Here is a 7,196-nt window from a genome sequence, read left to right as displayed (position 1 = left end):
TAAGTGGCCTAGAATCTAATGTGGTCTCTGACTGAGCCAGCACAGAGGTCAGCAGTATATGTGATCAATCCTCTCCCTCCCCGACAATGTATGGATTCTATTAGCTAGGAGCTAAAGTAAACAGTGAAGGGAGAGAAGAGTCTGGGATAAATATTCTGAGTTAAATTTGCCTTTGTAAAACAAGGTAGGTGATGTCTGCCTCTACAGGTAGCATAAAGGTCACGGCACTGTTAATATCCACTCCCGGCATGCTGGGTGGAAAACAGGTCATTCCTCATTTGAGGAGTAGCCCTTACATGTTTAACACCCCAGGCTCCCTAATGCTCCACGGGAACAAGGACCTTTATGCCCCAGCAAGTGGAGACGGTTACTCTAGAATGTGCTTCTTGCTTAGATGTCATAGAAACGTATTCACTCCCTAAACAAGATTGTACCGAGCAGTGCAGAAGCTAAGGTACTTTTACATTTGTTAGCATTTCCTTCCTACTTCCCCATGTTTTGTGGCCAACAATATATCAGAGGACAAGATCAGCATTGTGTTGTAAATGAGAAGAAAGAAAAGGGTTACAAAGCAGAAATCTAGGCTTTGGACATTAGATGTGTCCCTAATTCAAAGGCCATTTCTTGGTAGTGGATGGCGTCTAAAGTTCCTTGATAATTTATGAGTGATGCGACAATCAATCTTAGTAATCCAAATTATAGCCAAGAAAATTGATCATCTATTTAAAAATAAACTTTCTCATATGCCCCTGGGTCTATGGCCTGCTGAGCATCATACCTGAGCTAACCCCCAGACCAAGGACAAACTGGATTTACATGGAGCCCAAGTAAGACAGAAGGAGAAAGCCATTTGAATAAAGTTGTCCTCTGAGTGCCTCACGTTCTCTCTCTCTCTCTCTCTCTTCTCTCTCTCTCTCTCTCTATCTATCTATCTATCTATCTCACACACACACACACACATGTTCACACACATATACACAACAACAACAATAAATAAAAAATTCAAGAATGAAAGGGTTTCTTTCTGGAAGGCAGAGACAGGCAGATCTTGGTGAGGCCAGCCGGTTTTATAGATAGTTATAGGTCAGCCAGGGTTATATAGTGAGCCTCTGTCCTTAGATAAATTGATAGACAGACAGACAGACAGACAGTTAGATAATGTAGATAGATAGAAAAGAAGGGAGGTTTATTTGGGCTTATGGCTTTAGGAGTTCATCACAGTATGCATGAAAGGGGTATGAACATGAGGCAACTGGTCACTTGCTATAGACAGTAGAGGGGCAAACAGAAATTTTAGTGTTTATGCTTTCTCTGTTTTTTACTTGTATACACAAACTGGTACGCCAGCCAGTCCTTCCAGTCATTCAGAATGGGTCTTCATCAGTTACACCTATCAAGCAACAGCCTCAGAGACACTGCTAGAGGTGTATATAGCGATGTGAAGTCCACTGAGGTTGACAATGAAGATCAGCCATCATTCTCATAAATAAATGTTGACTCTCCCTTGTAACTTTAATTTTTTCAAAACCTATTTTTAATGATGGTCCTTAAAGGCTTTAATGTCACTTTTAGTCAATCACCCACAGACGTAGTGGGAAAGGATAAGGGGGAAGTGGTCCTGTTTTGAAAGGTTCTTTGGAGCAGTTCTCATCTGTGTTGTCTGCTAATCAGCAATTTAGTTCACAGGTTAGCAGGCGCAACTCGATCCACTAGCAAACTTCACAGATACACCAGCAGTCCGGTAGAGTCGGGGTAGCAAACATGAGACAGCAGTTGTGGCACTACCTAGCAGAGACAGTCAGGCCTCCACCTCAGCTCAAGTCAGTAGGAGGGACCTGGAGGAACACCAGGAGAAGTTCTCAGCTGTGCCTCTCTCAGCAGAGAAGCAGAAGATCAACACAAACACCCACAGCATTGCATAGCTAGCTATACCAGCAAGCCAAGCTCAGCCTCTGTCACGGTCCACGAAGTCCTTTTTATACTTTCTCCAAACATCACATGTCCTTCATTGGTCTTGCCTCAGCATGTTCATCTGTCTCAGCTGATATCACTCTGCCAATCAGCCCATGTCTGCAGAAGCGACAAGAAACTGCATGAAACTATAGCATGCTACTACAAGTTTTTTGGTGCGTTTCTCTCTATGGAGTCCCAACAAATGCAGCTCAAGTATGCAGTGTAAGACAGACCAATGCATGTGTGTCATTAGCAAAGAATCCTTCATCGCATGTCCTTTCACATGTTTGCATTACAGAACAGCTGCCACCATTGAATGTTCAACTTGCTAACCAGGAAGATCCATATTGGAGTCCTGATTGAAAAAAAAAATAAACAAAGACAGCAAACACCCCTGTGGTAGCAAGTGGCTTACACTGTAATCCATTCATTCTGGAAAGAATATCCATTCACCTGGAGGCCACACATATTCCAGGTGTTAATTTGCATTTCTTATCCATACGAGGTCATCCAATACTAATGAGGACTTATGGAGTGGTATTCTACCTGTGTGAGATCTTGCAAAACAACACAAAAGATCGAAGCATCTACTTACTGCACAAAAGCAGGCACACAAGAGCTCAAGATCCAACCACACAGCATCACATAGCACTCTGCAGAAGATCCCTTCCAAACCCATTGGGACTTATTTTTTTGATTATTGGGGTGGTGCTAGAGAGAGATCTCTGCCTGAATCACGTCACAGGAAGTAAAAGAAAGCTTCCTTTAAGGAGTTTAAGTTACTTATGGTAGTCTGCCAACATTTTCCAGAGCAGCTTAAAAGGAACATTTTTCTCATTTTTGAACACTCTCATGGATTGGGGGCTTGAAGCTGTCATACAAATACATCAAATTTCATCTCAATGGTCCTTCCCCAGGTGCCATAGTGCAGCATGCCTTAGTCAACTGTCTTCAGTCTTCATCTTTCTTTGTTGTGGTCTACTTTTTGAGGAACCCAAAAACCCCATTCGTTCACTCTAAAATGTTAGAGAGAGGGAAACTCAACAATGCCCATAAAAGAAAGCAACGTTAGGCCGAGTATGAGATACTTACTAGTCACCTAAAACATGATTGCTTCAAATATGGCTTTTTCTCTCAAATGTCTTCCAAATTATGAAGCACCTTCACTACCAATGCTTTTTCCTATAAGCTTTTTAATAAGTCGGTACTAGAGCCGTGGTTGGCCCAGACATCACGCAACACAATATTACTTCATTTCTTCCTCCAAGAAATCTCTCTCTCTCTCTCTCTCTCTCTCTCTCTCTCTCTCTCTCTCTCTTTCTCTCTCTCTCTCCCAGGCCCCTCTCTCACCGTCCACCATCTGTGTGTGTGTGTGTATGTTCAAAGTGTATGCATGTCTCTCAGTGTGCACATGTATATAATCACGTTTATGATAATGAGCCCCCTACCCTATTGAATTTACTAAATTTGACAGTCAACTAGATTCTGTGAATAACAAGTCATTACAGAAAAAACTCAAAAGACATAATTAACCACATAGGAGAGAAAGAAGGAGAGGGAGAGGGAGTTGTTTCTTGGAGGAAGAAATGAAGTCAACATTGTGTTATGTGATGTCTGGGGCAACAAGGGCTGTAGTACCAACTTATTAAAAAACTTACAGGAAATTCATACTCCCCCGGATTTGTCTACTGGATATGATTAAATCTTCTCCTCTGATATCCTTCAAGACTGTGCCTAAGCAGAGGCTAAACTTCTGTTTGCCAAGCATAAGTCTGCAGGGCTGAGAGAGAGGCACAGTTCAAAGACTGACAAGGAGAAGCCTGGAGTTTGAGGGCAGTACAGTGACGGGATAAAAGGGAATGGCTTAAAAGATCCTTCCCATGGGCATGGTTTCATGCATCCAAGAGAAAAAGGAGGCTAAATGGATTAAGGTGTAGTTCACAGGTTGGCTTCCACCCCACTGTGAAGCCAGGTATTTGTAACACGTAATTACTCCTGAATTCTCTTTTCCTGAGCTCCTCTGCTTGCTAAGGCACACAAGTGGAAAAGCCATCCAAATCGCTCAGCACTTAAGTAACTGTGGACTACTTAAATAACTTCTTTTTAGCCACACCAGACCAACTGATCTGGGTGCCAGGGAGACTGCTGTGCGATGCTCTGGGAACAACCTCCTTTCTCCACCCTGAAGAACACGATCTCATGGCATTTACTGCGCCTGCTCCAAGTATCTTTCCACATGGTCACACTGTAAAGGCACAGGGAAAGGAAAAGTATGGATTTGTGTTCCTTTGCAAACCCCCATGGCATGCATTTATTTGCACAGCCTAGGAGAGTGGAGCAGCTTTTATTTGGTGTTTTCTGAACCATTATGCCAAGCCCCAGCAAATGAGCGATTTTATAGGTAATATGTTTTCATAAATTAGGGCAAACACAGCAACCACAGAATATTACTGACAACTACAACAAAGGAACTTTTCATAGACAGCTGTAAGACCTCTAGAGGATTCCATTTTATCTAGCACTCATTGAGCATAGCCCATTTCAAGCACTGGGTTGGGTTTTAGCTATATAAAGAAATAAATCAAAGTAGATGTTATTCAAGGAACAGTAAGCTGAGACAAAAAAGTGCTAGAGAAAGAGCAAGAGAGGCAGCAGATGTTGGGGACCCAGGCTCTGGGTGAGTATTACATGGTATTTTCTAGAGGAACTATTTCTAGTCACACAGATAGAGAAGACAACTGACCAAAGAAGCAATTACACTCCCGTCTAGCTTGCTGAGCCACCAGTGGGCAGCTTGAAGATGCCTATACAACTGGACGAGTTTCCTGCTCCCCGAGTTTATTTCCCAGTTACATACCCCCAGAGAACAGAGGGATTTCATGACATTGCTGCATTCAAAGTCTCTTGTGCATCATGACGCTTGCGTCATCTACCTACACGTGAGCAAGCGTCTATGTCCACAGTTTAACCATAGACTGCCATGATCTCCCTGAGATTTTATTGGTATCAGGATGCCTCTAAGACTCTTTAAATCACACTAAATAGCTATTGTCTCCTTTGCCTAGCCCCTTTTCATAAGGTCCAATTCCTCTAATATCACAACATACAAAGAAATCAAGGAAAGGTTTTTTTTTTTTTTTTTTTTTTGAGTAGAGACCACCAGGAAATACAGCTCTGAGATTTATGGTCATGGGAGTCAGTGAAGTATTTTGTTAATTGTTCCCAGGATCTGCAATGTTTATAGTGCTTATATAAGATATAATTTGACAAAAATGTCCTATAACAGAAGAAACAGTTCAATAGAAAAAATATACTCCATCACGATCAAATATCATAAGGGAAAAAATGTAACACCCCCCACCCCCGCAAAGCTTCAGATGTGGAAATGTGGTTTATTTCTCTCCTAATTCAGCTCTAGTATGGTAATTAACAATCAGAGGTGCCTTACCAATAACAGGCATGTCCTTAAGGCCTCGGGTATTTGCTGCAAAATGATGATTTGATTTAGCAATTGCTTCAGACAGTCCACCAAGATGTATGCCTTGCAAAGCAGCCTCGTGGCCAGACTATAACCTTTAAAAGATGAGAGGAATTATCTGGACCCGTAACAGCACCGACCGCTGTGTTCCAAAGTATAAATATTCCTGTCTTTGACTGGCATTTAGCATTATAAAAGAAGAATGATGTCCCCCATTACAGCAAAGAAGGAATCATCAATTCCGTTTACATGAAGATTTTCTAGGCCCGTGCGTCAATCATTTCATAAAATTATTGATTAAAAGAGGTCGAAAAGAATAGCGTAAATAATGGAAACGCATGGAAAACCTGCACACACTCTGTGCTTTTGGGCTTATGATGCAGGTCTCAATTCAAATTTAACCTTCAAACACAAATGTCATTGAATGAATTATCATTTTACTGAGCACCCAAGGACCATCAATTACTTCTGTCTACTTAATACACATTTAGACAGACAACCATTATAGGGAATGCGAAAACCTGAGGTTCAGATGCTGTTAATTTTTATTTGAGCATTACATTTATCTCGGCATTCAAAAGAGAATTTATTATACACACACAGCTTAAACAATTAGCACCAAGTAAATATATAAAATGGATACATAAGAAATAAAATACTATCTTCCCCAGATGTCTTTTGGATATCCTATATGGGTCAGCAGTTCTCTCTGTATGCTCAGAGTAATTGTGTCTTATTTCTAACACCATAGATATACTTTGACGATCTGCAAACTCCCTATAAATCAAATCATAGTGAGTGTAGTATGACTTCTATTGCATGATGGTGTGAGCAATAACAATTGTCTGAATTATCTGAATCCATTTATAATGGCTAAAATATGCGAGTAAACATCTATGAATCAGTTTATCCAAACAAGTGTCAGATGTCTATAATGAAGACTATAATAGTTCATCGGTGAGAGAAATCAGAGTGAGTAAAAACCTGGAAAGACAGCCTATGTATTTGTGGAGTACAAAAAACAGTAAAACGTTTAACCACCCTCAAATAACCTTAATATTCAGTGCCATCCCAATCATAATGCTGAAATATTGGTCAAAGAGTTAGAACAATTTCTGAGACTCTTATTTGTACACACACACACACACACACACACACACACACACACACACACACACACACACACATGCGCACAGGCACTCCCATAGGCTGGCAGGCACACTGGCTAAGACATTTTAAACAAAAGAACAAACTAGCAAATTATATCACTTAACTTCAAAATATACTGCAAAGCTGTGATCATCAAGCCCCATGGTACAGGCTTACCAACAGACATAGACAGACAGCAGCATAGCAGAATCACAATTCAAGCACATACGGTCAACTGGGTTTCACCAACAGCACTAAGTGCACAACTGGGAAAGGCACAGTTCTTTCGATAATAATCTTGAATTGCATCTCTGCCACAAAAGAAAGAAACTGAACCCCTTATCTCACCAGCTGCAGTAATCAAGTAAAACAGGTTAAAGACTTAAATGGAAAAACAGGAAACTATGAATTGACTTGAAGAAAATGTAGGGAAAGAACTTTGGTCAGTGGAAAGGGCAAGGAGTTTTTGACAAGACGTCAAGGGTCCAAGAAACAAAAAAGTGGCAAAAAGTCAAATGGAAGCAAACCAAGTTTTTAAATGGCCCAGACCCATAAAGTTAGCTTTGGAATTGACCTTACCAATGGACACTAGGTTTTCTCTTTCTCCTATCACATC

General features: G+C 41.0%; 1 long non-coding RNA gene across 1 annotated transcript; it reads right to left on the bottom strand.

Annotated features, from left to right (window-relative positions):
* Nucleotides 1-698: 698 nt before the first annotated feature.
* On the bottom strand, nt 699-6,893 carry LOC147995464 (uncharacterized). The gene is made up of 3 exons (XR_015683502.1): nt 6,758-6,893; nt 5,402-5,526; nt 699-2,070 (listed from the first exon to the last, which is right to left on the bottom strand). It is a non-coding gene; the product is annotated as an uncharacterized LOC147995464 (long non-coding RNA).
* Nucleotides 6,894-7,196: the final 303 nt, after the last annotated feature.

The sequence above is a fragment of the Rattus norvegicus genome, chromosome 3 (assembly GCF_021556685.1).
Source record: "Rattus norvegicus strain SHRSP/BbbUtx chromosome 3, alternate assembly SHRSP_T2T, whole genome shotgun sequence".
NCBI lineage: Eukaryota > Metazoa > Chordata > Mammalia > Rodentia > Muridae > Rattus > Rattus norvegicus.
The sequence above is the reverse complement of the archived record's forward strand: the minus strand, read 5'-3'. Positions and strand labels throughout refer to the sequence as shown.